At 30.1% G+C, this 19,717-nt stretch overlaps 1 long non-coding RNA gene across 2 annotated transcripts in view; it reads left to right on the top strand.

The window, feature by feature from the left end:
* Nucleotides 1-19,086, top strand: part of LOC106692991 (uncharacterized) — a 34,780-nt gene extending 15,694 nt beyond the window's left edge. For both annotated transcript variants that reach the window (XR_010843503.1, XR_010843502.1), the window contains exons 3-4: nucleotides 1,841-1,925; nucleotides 18,802-19,086. This is a non-coding gene — a long non-coding RNA (uncharacterized lncRNA). The remainder of the gene's footprint in view (nucleotides 1-1,840; nucleotides 1,926-18,801) is intronic.
* Nucleotides 19,087-19,717: the final 631 nt, after the last annotated feature.

Below are 19,717 nucleotides of genomic sequence, written 5' to 3'. Positions count from 1 at the left end.
AATATAAGAATATAACATAGTGGTTTCTTTTGCCATGTTGTGAACTATATGATATGTTTTATAATTTATGATTACAAGGTATACTATGGATTAATAATACGTGTTAATGTTATGATGTGTTTGAATCACAAAACAGTAATCATAAGTAAAAGCTCATAAAATACTTTCTATTTTTTAAGAACTACTGAGTATAATTTATTATCAATCTTTATAAAGGGTATCATAAAGTTTTATTAGTAGAAGCTGTATATCTTATTTTTTTCATAGATGACTAAGTTAACTATTCGCAGTAGCAACAGTGATTATTTCAAATTTAGTATGTTGGTTAGATGAATCATAAAATATATCATTATCATCGCAATAAAACCTTTTAAATACACCAAATATATAAAAATAATGGTTTATAAATTTCACTTATAGTTTTGACAATACAATATCTATATACCTTATAAGCTTATAAAATATATAAAATTTATGCAACTGCAGTTGCAGGCCTACCTTCTACGCCATAACCCCTGATGAAGACCTGAAATTCAGGTCGAAACGTCGGCATAAAATAAATAAATATGGTTTATGTTGTTCTTTGCTGACCACACCCCCCCCCCCCCCCTGACAAACTTCTCCAATCATTAATCTACGGTCAACTATCTACACCTCAACAATTTTAACATTTTTTTTTTATCTACTTCATCGCATCAGTTATTCTGAATTCCTTCAGTTTGATTTTTTTACTGGATTTACTAATTTTTATAGTAATTGTGAGAGTTTAGAAAGGATAGAGATTGGGCGGTAATTTTTGGAAGACAAAATGGCAATAAGATTTTTATTTACAGGATTATGAATAGATTGTTTTTCAAACTAGGGAATACTGAACTAGAAAATAATAATGAATAGATTGTTTTAGAAACTAGGAAGTACTGAATTCTGGGAGGAGATAGATATTGTAGGTGAAGAAAACCAGACAGACTTAAAGCAGGCATAATTTTATTAATTAAACTAGAATACCATCAAGACTAGTCAAATTCATATGTGATTTCATTAGAAAGGATAAGGTCTTTGTCATAGATATTGGAAAAATAAAACGTTTCATTATTAAATTATCTTTTGGAGGGGAAACCAGAAGAGGAGAGTGGAGGAATAGTGAAGAAATTAGATATAAAATGTGAATCTAATTCAGTAGATGAACCTAGTATATCTTATAGCCACAAAAATCCAACATTTTCGAAAAAATGTTTTATTTGAATTTCATCATTTAAAAATAATAAATAGATTTGAAAAAATCGGAGCATAACAATAAAGTTTAATTGTAGAGTGATAATTTTTATTGAATCATATTAAGTGATTATTGTCCTTATCACATGCTTATCATATTCAAATGATATGATTAACATATATTAATATTTAAAACTATTTTTTTTTTATAATACTATCATATTTATAGAAGTGTTGTATTTATATTCACATCTCTTGTTTATTTCTACCTTTAACCTTTAAAACATTAAATAATGCACATTTATAATTTATGTTTCATTTAGTCTAGTTTTTTTGGCTTCATTAACGGATTTATGGTTCAAAAAGCATTTTCCTAAAGTTTTGTTCCATATAAACCACTTTGCCTTTGTAAAAAAATAAATAAATTAAATGAGTCAAAACAGCCTCTTTCCCTTTCTATGAAGTTTGCTTTGATAAAAAATAATGTGCAGAGATGATGCTCAAAAATAGGTTTTTTCAAGTTGGTTGGGTATTTCATGATATAATTTATAATAAATTTCAATTCAACAAGCCTATTTTATTTGAAAATATGCATCTAGTAGATCAGTATATATATATTTTTTTTCAGTTGTTAGCAAAGCTCATTCTTTTGTATAATTGTCATACTTGAAATTCATGTTTGGTGATGGAAGTGTTCATAATTCAAGTTAAGGGTAAGTCTTGGTTAATTTTACAGTTTTATCTTTATTCTATCAATTTTTTTCTTTGATTAATTGATTACAAATTATTCATTTATTGCGAAGCTTGAATTATAATCAATTCAATTTTTGTACTTATTATTATTATAATTTTTAAGGTCCTCACAAAGTTTCTATCTCAATAATAGGTTTGATTTTTTTTTTTAATACTATTTGTAACTAATACCCTGGGAAAAAATGTAATTCATGCATTTTTCTTCAGTATTGGTAAAAAAATCACTCTTCCTCAGGAGAAGAGAAGTGTACTCTTGTTTGATAAGTTTTACAGAATAAAAAATAAGTATACTCTAAATCATCAAACATCTTGTTAAATAAAACAAAAAAGTTCTTGAAGAAGCTCATTCTTCTTTAATGGTATTTTTCACCTCATGTGCACTCTGGAATTGCCAGAAACCTCTGTAGACAGCTCAGGGCTTATGATCCGTAACATTAATGACCATTATATAAGATGAACATTTCACTGTTGGAAGTAGCCATAGACAATTTTAGATAAATAAATTGGAGTACTGTCATATTAAGTCATCCTTGTACTCCATTTTATAAATGGTTATTCAATTGGCCTAGAATGACTTCTAGACAACTCATGTTATTTATATCTTAAGTGACAAAACCAACAATCATTATCAGTAGCATCATAGTGGTCAAAAACATTGAACATTTAATTATAAGAAATATTGTTCTTACTCCATGTATTTATCCACTAGATATTGTTTTTTTTCTTTCTTTCTAAGATTATCATAATAATGAGATCAGCCACCTGGGGAAACTCAAAAGTTAAGATTAAAGAAATTGTTCCTTAAGTTCCTTGTGTATCTTTTTGACTATTGGTATCTTCTTCTGTAGATGTTGGATTTTTCTGAGAAATTTTCACACATTCTTGACATTTATTCTTTCACCAGTATTACATACCAGCTGTTCCCAAACCTTTCTCACTACTTCACCTTTTTTAGACTAAAATAATTCACTGCATCCATATTGGGCTAAAAAAAAATTTGCAACATCCTTGTCAAGCTTAAAAATATGTAGAAAAACAGTGCAAAATAAATGCTGGAATGCACTCTATATTTGCTATTATTATTTTTTTTCTGTTATATACTGAGAAAGTGGCATTTGCTTGTATTAGCATATGCTTAGGATATCATAGTGGGCCACAGCACTCACTTTGGAAACTGCTGTCATATTCAATCTTTTTCTCTTTCAAGCAAATGAAGAATGACTTTTTATTGTTCTTCCTACTCAATCAACATGATAACCCATTACTCGGTTCTGGCCTCCTCAAGCATGTTTTGCCAGTTTAATCAATAAAGTGATAAACATTCTTGTTGTCTAACATTGTTCTTGTTGTTCTAACATTCTTGTTGTCATAATATACAATGTTTTATTTTAGTAAATTCATTATGCATATGCTTTCTAATGAAACCTGTTTTTATATGAAACCTCTTTTTACCCATCAATGTTTTTATTTAGGAATATTTTCCAAAGGTAATGTATGACACTTGTCTTTTGTTTTTTTTAAATAGGGAAAGTCTCACCCCTGTCACCATCTGTATAACTTAATAATGTCATTAATATTTTGAAATAGTATAGTCGGCTCTATATTATACCTGAAACTATTGAAAAGATATCATCCTAAAATAGCAATGCTCTTTTCATCGCTTAGTCGTATTAAAGTTCTAACAAATAGAGTTTAGATATCAAATAACAAAACATAAATCTAATATTTGATAAACAATTCATTCAGTCTTTGATCTGATATACCCAGTGAAACTGTTTTCTTCGAAAGTGCATTGTTTTACTGTAATATTAGTATGATCACCCTTTTTTCTATTAAAATCCCGATTGTTTCGCTTCTAATATTATAATAACAATTCTTAACCAATATTATTTCATATTTATCAAGCATAGCCGTTGTAATCTATCTAAAATCGCCACATAATAAAATTAAGACAGCTCAAAACTTTTGCAGATACTGTCTGTTCATCTAACAACCAAATTAAAAAAAAAAAAATGATTTAAAAGCTTTTTCGGATTTGCAATCCTTGTTGAACGATTGAAGACAACAAAACTATCTAATACTATTGTTAACTACCGAATACCTCTAGAACTACTTGAAAATTTTTGCCTTGCCAAATAATGATGATAATTCATCACGAACTTGATTCATTCCTCTGTCGCAAACTAACAATAGACCCCACGACCACAAAAATTTCCTTCCATTAGCTTGCTTCGCAACTTCTTTTCCATGGTCATCGTGAAATGTCTGAGTTTGAGACGACCCTTTCTCCAATAATAACAGAATAATTAGTTAATGGAGGAACAAATGGTTAACATCATTCGTTGAGTTTAACTATGCCTAATAAATTTGTGAAACGTTGAAAAAAAATAGTTAAAATAAAAACAAGCTATCAAAAATCACCAATATTTCAATTTTACTTATTACATAGTAGTAGAGAAAGGTTGTTCATTATTCATAACAGTTCGGCAAGATCAATCTATTCAAGTCAGTTGTTTTAAAGAGAATGTTTTAGCAGGACAATAACTGAGGCTGAGACTCGTGTATAATTTAATCAGCGGCAGAGGAGAAGAGGACAATGTGGCAGGGAATTTCTTATTAGTTATAGTAAATAGGAAGATGAATGGCGAGACTGGGAATTACTCGTCAAAACAAGGGCGGGTCTTTGAAGGACGGGTTTCTTTGCCGCACACCTTGTTATCTATTACTTTCTTTGTCGCACGGAAATATTTGATTAAGTAGTGTTGTTTAATATATTTTTAAAATTTATTATTTATTTAATATACTTTACGCTTTACATTTAACTAATAAATATACTTTACTCTTTAATAAATTGTCCAATTTTTTAAATATTTAAAAGAATTACATTTAATTATAAGAAGATGGTCAGAGTTGCGGTCAAAAAAAGAAAAAAATAGTTTACAACTATTTGTAAGTAACTATTACTAAGTAAACTATTTGTACTTTTTTTAACCGCAACCCTGACCATATTCTTATAATTAAATGTAATTCTTGTAAATATTTAAAAAATTGGACAATTTATTAGAGAGTAAAGTATATTTATTAGTTAAATGTAAAACGTAAAGTATATTAAATAAATAATAAATTTTTAAAATATATTAAACAACACTACATAATCAAATATTCGAGTTTTATATTTGAGTTTTACGGTAAACTATGTATATATAAAAGAACTACAATTACCAGATATGGAACTATACGCCCGGAATAAGCCAAAAGCAAAATATAGTTGAGCATCGAGTTGGTCTGCATAAAATATCTTCAAAGTTGTAATTAACAAAACATAAAATTTTTCTGACCAGAAAAGAAATTATACCTTGATTTCTCTTACTATAATGCTGAAAGATTCTCTGAATTAAAAAAAAAAAAAGCATCAATACAAAAGGATAGAACTGAACTGGCCTTAGTTGAAGCCAGATCCTCTCCTTCATATTATTAACGAATCTAATATTATAATATGTGCACATATGTATATGCCATAATTGGCCATTTCAAATTATGAAGAAGATTATCAGGGATGCGATTAAAAGAAAAGAAAATAGTTAACAACTATTTATTTGCCGACGTTTCGCCCCACTTTGTTGAGCTTCATCAGGAGTGTTCAAGTTGAGAGTTTTCGAAACTTTGCTGAATACATTTTGCTGTATGTTTTGTCAATTCCTCTTAATAGAGAAAGTTGCTTGAATTTTCAAATCCTAAATTATTGAAACTTTGCAAAGTTTCGAAAGCTCTCAACTTTAAAAACCCCGATGAAGCTCTACAAAGTGGGGCGAAACGTCGGCAAATAAATAGTAGTTAATTATTTTTGTTTCTTTTGTCCGCACCCCTGACCATCTTCATAATTTCAAATGCTGTTTGCCGTCTCCATATACCCTTTGATGTTATTTGATGTATGGTAATCTTGGCTGATCGTTCAATCACAATAAATCAGCTTTTGATTTTATTTCATATGAAATTTGAGACATAACTTTAAACTGAGTTTTAATTTATTTTTATTCTAATTGATTTTAAAATCTGGTGCGGCCGCAAAAGTCGCACCTTTCTAAGGCCGGCGCTACAAAGGGAATGAGAGGTAATGTTGTCATAAGTTCAACTCTCTGTTTTTTTGTCTAATCCAATAAAATTACACTCACTTTATAGCAGCTAGGTGAGTCACAAATGGCCTCCCAACCTCATTGTTCATCCTTGGCTGGAACAGAAAATGTATTTCCTCGAGTTAAATCCAGCCTCGAACTAGAAGTCGGTGTTTTATTCAAGACCGTCGTTAAAATGGGAGCAGGGGAGGGTCCTTCAATAATTTAAAAATGCGAGAAGTTAGAAATTCGAGATTTGTGAACCTAGTTCAAACGGGGACCATTATTGTCAAAGATTTAAAAAAGGTTATTAAATCCAAAATGACTTATAAACACTATTCAGATAGGACAGATTTCCAAGCTTGTTTAGAAAAATTGGGTCAAGGAATTCTTCACATACCTCCGCTAAATTGGGAAATCCAGTCAAAAGTACTGGGAAATAATAAAATTTTCTATTTGTTTTGTCAATTCTCTTAATAGACAAAGTTGCATCTATTATCCAATCCTGAATTAGTTTTAACTCGGTTCTACAACAAATACAAATCTATAAGTATCTTCTTTGGCAAACTTGGACGAGGGATTACTCTTACAGCAATTGCTAAAAAGAAATATTAATGTTTTCAAGAAGGATACACCAATTTTTAAAGTAAAGAAAAATTGTTAAGCATGCTGTAACACAGACGTCACTTTTGTCACGGTGTTACCATATTTCTAATTTAGGATGCTATCTCCTCTGAATTAATCTAAAATTTTCAAGCAAATACGCTATTACGATTGGCGTTCTAAAATTAGAAGAAATGCGTAAAGCTCGTAAATTGAATTCCGCAATGAATAATTCATTCGTTTTGTTTCGGTTACATCCTCTCAGAATGGAAAGTTTGATGAAAATTTCCTTCTGTGGTGATGTATAATTTTTTGGATTCTCTCGCTCACATTTTGCTTGGGGCTACATTTCTCCGAAAACTCAGATCCTCTACCGTAGCTTTCGACATCCTAATCAACCTGCCACCGCTGTTAAGCTGAAGGCCATGATCTAAGTCTCTTAGTAGATTGGTTCTTTCATTTTTTTTTCCTGGAATAAGCCCAGAGATGGCGAGTCACTTTTCCTTACACTATTTTCTTTAGGAATCTGAAATCTACTATTCATTTTATGTCCATGTTAGTGTTCTATTCATAGGAGTACCCACCCAAAGGGGGCAGGATGGAGCAGCTACCCTCCCCCCCGTGGAAGTGAAAATATTATTAATTTTATAAAAATTAATTATTTTTTCAAGTAAATACTGATTGTAATAACTAATAAAGCATTACGACAAGTATATATAATTTTCTGTAAATTTCGGATTCATTTGCCTTTTTTGTGCTGCAATGTCACAACCTGATTGACTATGGCTTGCCCCCCTCCTAGTTTTGATCCTGGGTACGCCTTTGGTTCTATTTGAATTTTCCTGTGGCGCCTTACTTTTTTGGTTTATTATATGTCAATATGAAATGTATTTTTCTGTATCTCGAATGTTTCAACATACGTATATACTACGTACTATTCCATCGACCATATCGCACTAGTATTTCTAAAGTGACACAACTCAAAAATCGGTGTTTTTGAGTTATGACTATGAAAGAAATTGGTAAATATATCTTTATGAATCATCAAAACTGTATCAACCTAGCTTCAGAGCTTGTCCGCCAGAGGGCACTTGTGTCACTCTTGCTGCCTTAACCCTAGCAGCACCAAGGTAGTATTCATTACGGCCTACTCCAAGGGGGGGCTCGCCGAGCCCTACACTTCCCAAGACGACCTCCACAAGCCCTCACTTGATTTTAACCCTTATATCATTAATTTTCCTTTTATGGTAAACTTACTCTTTTGAAATATAATAATTTCTTCTTACTTCTGTAAATAAGATGGTAGAATAAGGATTATTTAAAAAAAATAAGGACCTAAGATTTCTATATGCTTTATTATCAAAATGTTTTAATTTGGAATTAAAAAAAGAATAAGAATACATGATACAACAAAAACCTAGGGTCGCTGAAACTTTAATTATTTTCAATTTCATGAATATTTTAAAACAAAAAAAATTCTATTGTCTGAACTTAGGTATAAGAATAAAATGTTTATGTTTACAAATGCTCATCACTAGATTCAGCAGGTTCACATGTGTCAACTCTTTTCAGAACAACTAAAAAACCAAAGAAACATATCAGTCCGAAAATATTTTTAAGTAAAAAAAACTGAGGAAATCAGACCAGTAGTGAGAGTATGGGCGAGCTGGTGCACTTCCGTGAGCAGCCAATCTGGCTTCTGATTTTGATGAACCTCAGGTCCCTTCCCTGCACCAAGGGGGGGGCTCCACCCGCCCTCATCTCATTTTTCTAACACAAATAATTTTTCGTACTCTTCCTCCTTATCAAATATTTTTCAAATCAATTCCAACATGTTGGTAGATAAATTTTAGGTAAATAGATTTTTTTCCTTGTCTGTAAAAAATTTTTTGAGAGCAGTATTAAAAAAAATCAGAAGTGAGGGCTCGGCGAGCCCCCCCCTTGGTGCTGCTAGGGTTAATGCTATTCCCCCTCCATAGGCAAGAGTGTCACATTGTCAGTTGTCTTGAATTTTGAGTTGTGTCACTTTAGAAATACTAGTGCGATATGTTCTATTGTTATGCGTAATAACCCAGGGATTATTATTACCGCTTTAATGCTATGCTTGCTTACGAGATAAACAAATCCCCACCGGCCCCTTAAAAATTGACAAATGCTCTTCATGCTCTCAGTATTTGATGAGGAAATATTCTCCTAACTTAATTTTAAATAAGTTTATTAATATTTAATACTTTAAATAATTCTTTATGATCTCAATAAAATTATCTTAAAATAATTTGTTACATTTCAAGGAGCAGGGAAACTTGAGAGGGCAAGTTGTGAGGATAAAACATAATTGTAATTTTCAATATTAAGAAACACAATCCTGTCACTGATAAAACATTGAAAAATTAGAAAGTATATGGAATATTATTTATGTACAGGCTAAAGTACATTGCAATTTAGTATTTGGTCTACAAAATTTGTTTTACTGTCTGATGGAATTGTGAACAGTTGAGTGATCTGGACGAACGCAATAGGTTAAAGTGCAGTAGTAAGATAAAATATATTTGGGTCAGTTGCAGAAGGCTTTGGTTTGAAAAGCTCTGTGATCACTTTGTTTGTGGCATTTTTTTCAAAGAGGTAATTCGAAAATTAATATAATATAATATAATATTAGGAACATTTTTTAGTATGTATAAAAGCAGTGATAAGGTATAACAAAAACTTTTTGTTTGGAAAGTTAATTATTACAATAACTATTTCTTTTAGATGTAGCAGAAGATTCGATAGAATAATTGGTACAATTATTGATAATTTCTTAATTAATATTAATTGTTACAATCATTTATCCATATTCTGTAACAGATTTACATTTTAAAGAGTCTGTGATACTTTTAATTTGTTTGTATTATTATTAATTAACTTTTTAAATGATAGGGCAATATTATATCCATAACAGTATAATTAAATTAAGAAAATAAACCACTCACATGCTGCAAAAACACATTTACATCTACATACACATAGTTGAAACATAAATAATAGTCTCCCACACTTGTTTAAAAATTTTACATTCATAATCATTAAGATGATCCGGCAACCGACTTTTTCTCAAAAATCGAAATGATCTATGTTCTGAAGGAACATTAAAAGTCAAAGTAGGTGCTTCTGAAGTTAAATTTGATGCTTCAGCAGTTGAATTTAAGTTGTTTCTTTTCTATTGAAGTTGAATTAGGCACTTCTTCGGTTAAAGTAAGAGTTTCTTTCTCGACAAAATGTTTCTCGGATGTTGCTTGTATTTATTAATTATATATGTTAATTGTATCTCTATACCTAGAGTGGCGCTATCTATATACACATAGTTGAGAGGTTTGAATTTAATTAATAGTCTCTAGCGAAATAAAAACTAAAGATTATTAGTGCTCGTTATGATGAAGTAACACTGGAATAGCTACGGAAAACAAAACAAATGAGAAAATATAAAGTTAAGAAATTGCAAATTGAAAATATATACTCAATTCGTAGAACTGGTGTTAAATGTAATGAAAAAGTTTTAATTTTATTATCAACTCATTTTAATTAACAATAAACGAGTTTATGGAGACAGAGAGTGAAGCAGTGACGTAGTCTGAAGTAGTTTGAAGCGATTGTCGGTTTGATCACATTCTAAAGTTGACGACTATTTCGAAGTGGGCCATTAACAAAACGCTTACTACGCTGAATATTTTTTCATCGAAGCACCTAAAGTCATAAAATTATAATTAAAACATCGTATGATTTTTTTTTTCACACCTTGAAAACAATTTCAATACCCCAAAGGAACTGCGTTCCATCCCAATTAGTTCTTACCATACTCATTGCAAGAATCCGTTCGATTGATGAACGAGCAATGAGCGAATCATTGCAAATACGATTACGCAAATATATCATTTCGTTATAGGCATTATATCTTAGATTATCGGGGGTTGAGTTGCACTAAATAGCCGGGTATGGGATTGCGTTCTCAGATACGCAATCCTTGTGCGATTAAACGTGTAGCTACTATATCTTAACCACACGTTCGAAACCCGGTAGACACCTTATTTCCCAAATTCCAACGCGGAGTGGTAAAAGTTTTATGGGCAGCAAACGTCGATAATTAGTGTATTTTTCTCTTTCGTCCATGTCTCTAATTTTATACCCGGCCGTGAATCATCAGTCTTAATTTTTAACTCGAATCAATTACACATTTAGGAGCAATATAATTCAATCTTTCTTTCATCTTTTATCGCAAAAAAATATTTTTATCTTAGTAAACTAGAAACTTGTTTATTGTTATTCTTATTTCCATAAATAATTGTTCTCTTTACCACAATAAATGTCATAAAATTATAATTTGGAAAATATATTTCATTTTATCATTTCATTCAACATTGTTTAGTTCTGCACAATCACACAAATACATATTACATATCACATTGTCATATTGTTGTTGTCGAAATTGTTAAAGCAGTTCATTCCTTAATTTTATCTAATAAAACTATAAATATCAACTCATATCTGAAACTATTTCTAAAAATTTAGTTATAAAACTTATTAATATTTTTAAGACTCATTATTTCCTCTTACGTTCAAACTTCAACTACTCGTTATCATTTGTTTCGCTTAACACTGACGAAAGCTTACAACTTAGACTGAAACTTTGGAACAAGTTTATGGAGCTAATCCTCTGTCCCTTAGTTGTTTCAAATTAATATTCTCTATAAAATGTTAACATTGTGGGTGGTTATACATTTTTTCCAATATTTTTCCATCAATCAACACCCCTTTCCATATCATATATCCAACAGGAAAGATGTATAAGATCAAAAAATTGAATTGGTATACATTGATATTTATTTTTTTCTGTTCATATCCATATTATGCTTTTTGTCTTCTTTTTTTTTTTCATAAATTAAAGCGCCATGTCTTTTCAGTCAATATTTTCTGTTTCTTGAGAGTGTGAATTTGTTGGAATATTTTGCAAAAAGGATCTTCTCAGATTCCGATGATACCAATAAACGATATATTTTCTAAATTTTATGGAAATTCAAACAAACTTAAATATATTTAAAGAGTTATAATATAAATACATTATCTTACACCTCTAATTCAAATTTACCTAGAAGAGTCCAGTTTGTGCCATTAAATTAATTTTAACGTTCTTTTGATACTACAAAAAATTGACGTTGATACGTTGAGTACTTCCGGTTCTATGAAAAATGTTCATGATTTTTGTGCTACTAAACTGGAATTACATAATGGGGATTTGAAAAACAAAATCTGTTCGTGATAATGGAAACGGAATTTATTTTCCGTTTCACCTCAGCAAAAAAAGAAGTAAACCAACCAAAATTATAAAATCAAAATTCAAGATGTGATATTTTGTAAACGTGTGTTATTCTTCCAGTTGATCTTTACGGATGTAAAACTTGTTTTGTATCAGGATATTGTTACATTAAAATAAATAGGGAAAATAGGTAAAGAGGTTTTGTAAGGAATAAGGTATGGAATCTTCGGGCTCGCTCCCGATTTTTTTAATTCATTTTTAAACCGAATTAAAATACAAATACAATCCTTCCTATGGATAAGATAACAAATTGAGAACGTTAATTAGAAATGTTCTAAAATATGAGATTTGTTAATGAAAATAATCATTAATTCAAATATCAATAGAAAGACGCCCTATGAAAAGTTTTTAATAGTTCTTCAATTTTATATGGTAAAGAAATATAAGCCTTACCTTTGACCAAATAAATACATTGCTGCCTTGTTAGGATAGTGGCACACGTGACAAAAAATAAGTTTTGATTTATTTATTGATTTATTTAGTATTTATTTATATTGTTTATTTTGTTGTGGACGTATAGCAAAGCTAGTATTTATAAGAATTTTTCAAAAAAAACAGTATCAAAACAGTTAATTATAATTATGTATCGCATCATATCTGTGTTGGAACTACATAACCATGGGAAGGAAACAAAAAATTCCTAATACAATGCCAACATATTTTTAAAAAATACATTATCAAATACGTTGTTATTCAATGATTGTAATTAATAAAATACCTCTAGAAATGAAGAAAAGCTATTATCGTAAACTACGGTTAATTTCTCTACTGAGGTCGCCCTACAGACTGTACCGAAGCTTATAGGGCTATCACAAAGTAACCTCAATCAACTGTTAAATCTATAGAATACGTGAAACTGAGAATAAAATGAACAAAACATTTTTTGTTTCATTATTCAAGCAAAGCAGAGATGTCTTCAGTTTAGCGAATAAAATCCATCGTTCAGTAGAAGCAGGACCGATACTATAGCTACCTAAGAATAAGTCGAAAGAAGCTTTTTACCCTTTAAAATCATTTTATTAATAGGGACTTTATTAGAGGAAACCCTTCAATTAATATAATTTGAGAAACGTTTTATTCTTATAACTCTTTATGCAATACAACTCACATTAAAATGAAATATAATTACCAATTTCGGTCAATCTAAAAGGAATGGAAATGATGTCAGTTACCCTATATCTAGAATCGAGTTCTACTTATGCAGTTGATTCATCTGAAATTTCAAGGAATTTGGCTGGCACGAAAAATCGAAATTCACCTGCGACGGTCATACTCGTTGAGTCACTGCCTTCTTAATCAGCATAAGCCGATAGTCACCCTTCTCTGCTTTTACCCTCAGTTCCGGATTCCAATCAACTTTTTCACATGCCGCATCAGCTTCTTGCCTCCCAACTCTGCGTGTTTTCTCACCGAGTCTTAAGGATGCCTCATCCGTGTCCTCGCAACATCAACAGGCCAAATAAATCTATCTTTATCTCCTCCATCTTCAGCTCACCGAACAAAAGCAATAGGGAACTGGATTAATCCTTGGCCTCCAGATTTCCTACACGATTTCCTTTATCGTACGAAGCGTGCCTCAGCACGATTTCGTCATTTATACTTGCTCATCCAAGTTCTCATGTCCTGGAAATCTTTCAATGCTTGTTTGAAAGGTTATGATACTAGTGTTTGGTAGTTGGACAAGAAATTATTGAATATTTTTTTATCTATTACAATGTACGTAATTATTTCAATCAATTATCATAAATAATAAATGGAGTGCGGTAGCTCAGCAGATTAGTAGAACTTATATCCGGGTAATCCAGAGTATAAAAATTAAGGGATTGGTTTATGTACGATGACGACGACATTACAATCTCTTAATATTATAATACTAATAATAATTAGAAGGAACTTTCCCTTCCCGGCCCACTCCTAATAGAGATTCCCCGTATTATATTTAATTATAATTACTTCATTGAAATATTGAAACGTCGTTAACGTAAATTGACTAATATTGGTTCAAAGTAAATTTTTAAAGGTAAGATATAAAGGTCTTTCAAAGGGTGGCAGTATAATTTAATATATACTTTAATAAATAATTCAAATTTTATCCATTATAGTCTCAAAACCTTTTATTTCTCTTGTAAGTCCGACGTTTCGGCCAATCCGGCCATCTTCAGGGACAATCTTAATACAACTTTGAAACCATATAATTTAAACAACTCTAACTTCATGCAGGCAATTCTGCCCAAGTCAAAAACATCAATATCTAATTAGTCAAATATCACATAAAACAAAGTCAAAATCCTTTATCAGCAGACACTATTCCTTAAACTTTTATCACAAATAATAGCCTGCATGAAGTTAGAGTTGTTTAAATTATATGGTTTCAAAGTTGTATTAAGATTGTCCCTGAAGATGGCCGGATTGGCCGAAACGTCGGACTTATAAGAGAAAAAAAAGGTTTTGAGACTATAATGGATAAAATTTGGATTATTTATTAAAAAATTACCAGTCTCAAGAAAATATTAAGATTATAAATAATTAATATATACTTTTAAACGTATAATCCATATCACTTTTTTATAATTTATAATTTAATAAGATAAATTTATTATTTTGAAAAAGAATTTTACAAAAAACAAATAAATAAAATGTGATTTGACGGATTTTGGAAGAAATTGTTTTATCTAGTGATTATCTAGTACCAAAACAGTTAATTATAATTATGTATCGCATCATATCTGTGTTGGAACTACATAACCATGGGAAAGAAACAAAAAATTCCTGATACAATGCCCACATATTTTAAAACAATACATTTTCAAATACGTTGTTATTCAATTATTGTAATTAATAAAATACCTCCAGAACTGAAGAATAAATTATTATGAACTAACAAATAGATGTAAAACTATTAACACACGCTTTTGCTCATTTATTATTGCTTTTTGGGTAAGATATTGTAACAATACATAACCATATCGTCGTAAACCGTATATTGCAATAAAATAATAATAATGAAGTAGAATTGGCAGTGGATTTTTAAAACTAAAATCGACGTTTCAAATTGTTTGACCTTATGTATGTATATTTAAGATTATTTAAGTGAATTCTTATATCCATTCAAGATTCATTTGAGAGTATTAAAACGGTCTACTTTGGACATAAAGGAGATTACCTTATTTTCATAGGTTTCCTCCTTTCCAAACGCTTCTAATATATTTTTAAGTATTATTTATTCTTTTAGTTATTCCGTGTTAAGTGCACAACAGTCAAAGTTATGGGTTATCGCTAATGTATCATTACACATCTTCAATAGTTATGAAGAGGAGGCAGGTTCGTAAGGATCATTTTCTCTCTATGACTTTCAGCTCGTCTTACAGGGCTGTTATGCCATACAATGCCCTTCATAAAATAATGTTACTGTCTGGACACCTTTACATCATCCAGTAACAGCAAGATGTATTATTATATATCTTCTTTTCTATCTCTCTCTCTCCTAAAAAAATCTTTGGGGCTATCTCTAGTTCATGTGTGCTTTAAGATCAAAGATAGGGACTAATGATGTAACGTAAAAGGAAAGGAAGGACTTTTGATATTTAACGTTACACCTTTGTTTCACTTTACCAAACATTAAATAATGACATCTTGCAACAAATATTTGTGTTGTCTTTTCAGCAAGGACGTAAGAGGTCCTTGGTGTTCAGTTAACTTAACTCTTCCCGTTAAAAAAAATGCTATAGATATTCAGGACTTTCAGTCGTTTTCAGTTGATATTATTATTTCGTATTAAACTTGTTTGACTCACTTCCTATTTTTTTTAATGAAAAAATAAGTGTACAAATATCTTGCATTTTTTCTGATCTTATTATAAAATAATATTAATAAAGATTTTATGTGATATCATTTTACTATATATTATTGCCATACAGTTTTATTACATATTGTTATTTACCTGTCACCCTGATGAAGGCCTGATAATCTGACTGAAACGTTGGCACTGATTAAATATGTTTTTAGTACTTTATGTTCTTCACTGATCGTACCCACAACCATCTTCTCATCATATTTTATAAATAATATGACAGATAAATTTGCATCATTGTAAATATCAAATAATAAATTTTCATCTAATGATTTATATTTATAAATTTGAGAACAATCAAACCTGGAGAACAATCAATTCTTATTTGATTATTGGAGAGATTGCTATATTTATGATCTATTGTACAGTTTGAAAAATTCAATAGAAGGATTTTAATGAGGAATTGTCATTATTTTGTAACGATTTCTCTCGTTACGCATGAGCCGTTTATTAATACGTTGTTGGTAGCCATGTTTTTATAAGTTCTCTTTTACCTTTCAATAATCTTAAAGCCTAGACCTGAAGAAAGGCATGCGTGATACAGCCCTTGTTTCTTTACAAGTCTCTAAATGGGATATCCAATTTTCACTTTTCTCACTTTCGGAAGAAAGAATTATATAATAATATCCTTTTGTTATAACCATGTGATAGCAAAGGAAAATTTACTATTTCTTTTACACAATCGTTTTAGAACAGTTTGTAAGAAGCATGTGTTTTTATTAGGCAGTGATAATTGACCAAAAATTTAATCTAGGTGACAATGGGATCTGCGGTTATAAAAAAAAAAATATGTTAAGTATTATTATGGTTTGATTTACACCGATTTCAGGGCTATGGCAAAGTTAAGATTGACAAAGGGTGTACCGACGTGGTATGGCTGTAATCTATGGAACTCTCTTTGGTAATAATAGGTTGACAAATATTTAATACACGTCCGAAGGTTCTTACCAATGCACCCTTGGAGCTAAATGTAAATATTTTACATATATTTAGAATTTTTTTATATTATCTTATGCTTCCTTTGCTCTGAATATAGTTAGTGGTTATTAAATACTAATTGATTTGCTTTTTTGTGTAAAATAAGAAAAAAAAATTATTGATCGTATAAAGGAGTGTGTGAACAATTACAAAACTAAAAACTGCATCCACTAAAGTAAAAAAAAAAAAAAAAAAAATCCGCGTCTTGAATAAGTTATCAAAATCCGACGTAACTTCAACTGTTGGAAAGCAAGGCATATCAATATATTTTATATTTTAAGCCTTTATATGGAAGAAAAAGCAGATCCAAATTTTATATCTATGTTATTTACAAACGTCCCATTTGTACCCTCTCGTGGAGTTCAAAGGGTTCTAAACCACTCTTCTGTTTCGTACAGATTAGTGGAGTAAGGCAAAAATTTTGATTAATACGCAAATTTGTTTATACATTTAAAAAATATTTTGTCCTACTTCGTTTGGTCAGTTTAAATTATATTAAAATGTGCTGCTGTAATGGCGTTGTGAGGTGATATTTGTTTTCGGATGCAGAATAAAAAAATAATGTATCGTGAGTTGTTTTATTGATTGAGTTTAAATGTATACAAAATCACAAAAATAGCTTCCTATATAACAGGCCGAAAAAACTTATACATGAATTTTCATAAGATACAAACAAATGTTTTACCTGGCCCATTCGCAACATAAGGCGGTCTGAAATTTTAATAGTGTACATGTATGACTCAGGTTTCTTCCAAATGTTGTAAATTATTTTTGATATAATCTATGAGTAGTGATTTTTTGTTTTTGTGTGCATTTAAACTCTTTTGATGCAATAAACGATAGTTATTTGTTATTTGGCACCAGAAAACTAAGCCATTGCTATATTAATAAAATTGAAGGCTTCAGTGGAAAACAAGATATCTCACTTATTCCTAAGGGTTCGGGAGAAGGTTGACATGAGAATCCTCTATTCTTAAACTTAAAGCGTTTAATACAACTGTGTATTTGATATTTAAATATTAAACCATTTAAACTTGTGTACCCTTTTTTAACAATTTACCATCCTATCCGTCATCAAAACATTTTGCAGTAGTTTTTTTTGATCATTTTAGAAAAATAAAAATCAAGATCCTTTTCTCCCCTTGTAGTATTTAGTAATCTGTAATCGTGTGTTTCAGAATAAAATCTATTGTGCGAGCCATTCTTAAAATATCCAGATGATTAGTTTTTTGGAAGGATTAGCTAAAGTTAGTAGAAAAAAATGATAAAATAAAGCTGGTCTACACCTATTACCAACTCTGAATAAGTTTTGTCATAGAAAATTCGTTTTAAAAATCGAAAATTTGTGTAAGTTCAACAAAAATTAATGGACGACATTTACTAAAATGTGTCTAAGACTAAGTCAAGACTAATTTTAAACATTCATCAAGCTTTAGAACAACTCAAAAGAGTTTTTTAAATGTAGGTCTGTCAAGTAAATTAGACAAGACAACTCTAAGCAAAAGTATGATGCTGTGAAACTTTTCAATTGGCTGGCCATAATTTTTTCCTTTTTAAATTTTGCATGAACGTTTTCCTACCTTTGGTAGTGAGGAAGCGAACTATTTTTTATTTTATAAGCTTTATAAATTTAACCACAAATAGAAAAGCTATTAAGGCGCTTCCCCATTACAAACATTTAGATACCATAAGCTATAAAATCTTCGTGGCATTTAAACATCCTTGTATCACTTTTATAATTAATTATTTTTAATAAAGTTTCATTTACACCTTCCTTATTGATTTACGTGTGAACAATATAAAAGTATTTGTCGTACTTCTTTATAGGGAATGAACGTATAATTTAATTATTGACGGAGAAATGAATACATTATTGTATTAATCAAGTAAGTTAGATCTTAGCAGTTCTTAAAGTGCATTAATCTAAGCGGATTGCATTTTAGTCTTCTTCAAATGATGCCCGCATTGTGCCTTTTCACGAAGTATGGGGAAATGTTGCAGTTCGTGTAACTTGCCCGTGTCGTCAGAGCGCATCTCTCCTTGAACTGAAACAGGCTACGGCAAACTGCTTCTTTAAAGATAATCTTTAAAAGTCCAGATATTCCCCGCACATTTAAAAAAAAAAATCTTTCACTTTTCTCAAGGTGATGATATTTGAACCGATCACCCGTCACTATCACTCAAAGGATCTTCCTGGAAAAGTTCAATCGATTTCGAGGTAATAAGATGATTATTAAGACTTCATAATCGAGCAGCTTGAGAATCTGTCAGATTCCATTCTGTAATCTATGATTAATATATTTTTCCAATATTTAATCTATGATTAAGATTTTTTTTTTAAATCAATAATAATTGAATCACTTCTAATTTGCAATTAACTATAGAAAACTAAAGGTAATCCAAAATATGAGGATGGTAAGTAACTATCCTCGGTACACTCGAATTTCAAGTATCCTGCCTGACTTACAGCTTAGAACGATTAAAGAGTACACAAAGCTTTTTCTATCTCACTACCATTAAGAACAATCCCATTATACAAAAGAAAATTGGGAAGTACGACAAAACATCCCTAAAAAGCGTACAAAACACATTCAATTAAGACAAAATTTAAATATCACACGGAACCTAAATTGTTTATATTAAATTGTATATATAAAATTTATTAATTGTATTTTTAACTAACTGTATTATTTCTTCATTTCCCCATAATTTATAATTCATGTTTAATTACTTTATTATTATTTATTTTATTTTATTTTTTTAATTTTCATTATTTAGTTTTTTTTTTTTTTTGTAATTTTCCTTCTGTTTAAAAACTATAAATATATAAAAAGAAACAAAGGAAAAGAAAATTTAAAT

Source organism: Halyomorpha halys, unplaced genomic scaffold (assembly GCF_000696795.3).
Source record: "Halyomorpha halys isolate HHAL.00 unplaced genomic scaffold, Hhal_1.1 Scaffold82.1, whole genome shotgun sequence".
Taxonomy (NCBI): domain Eukaryota; kingdom Metazoa; phylum Arthropoda; class Insecta; order Hemiptera; family Pentatomidae; genus Halyomorpha; species Halyomorpha halys.
The sequence above is the reverse complement of the archived record's forward strand: the minus strand, read 5'-3'. Positions and strand labels throughout refer to the sequence as shown.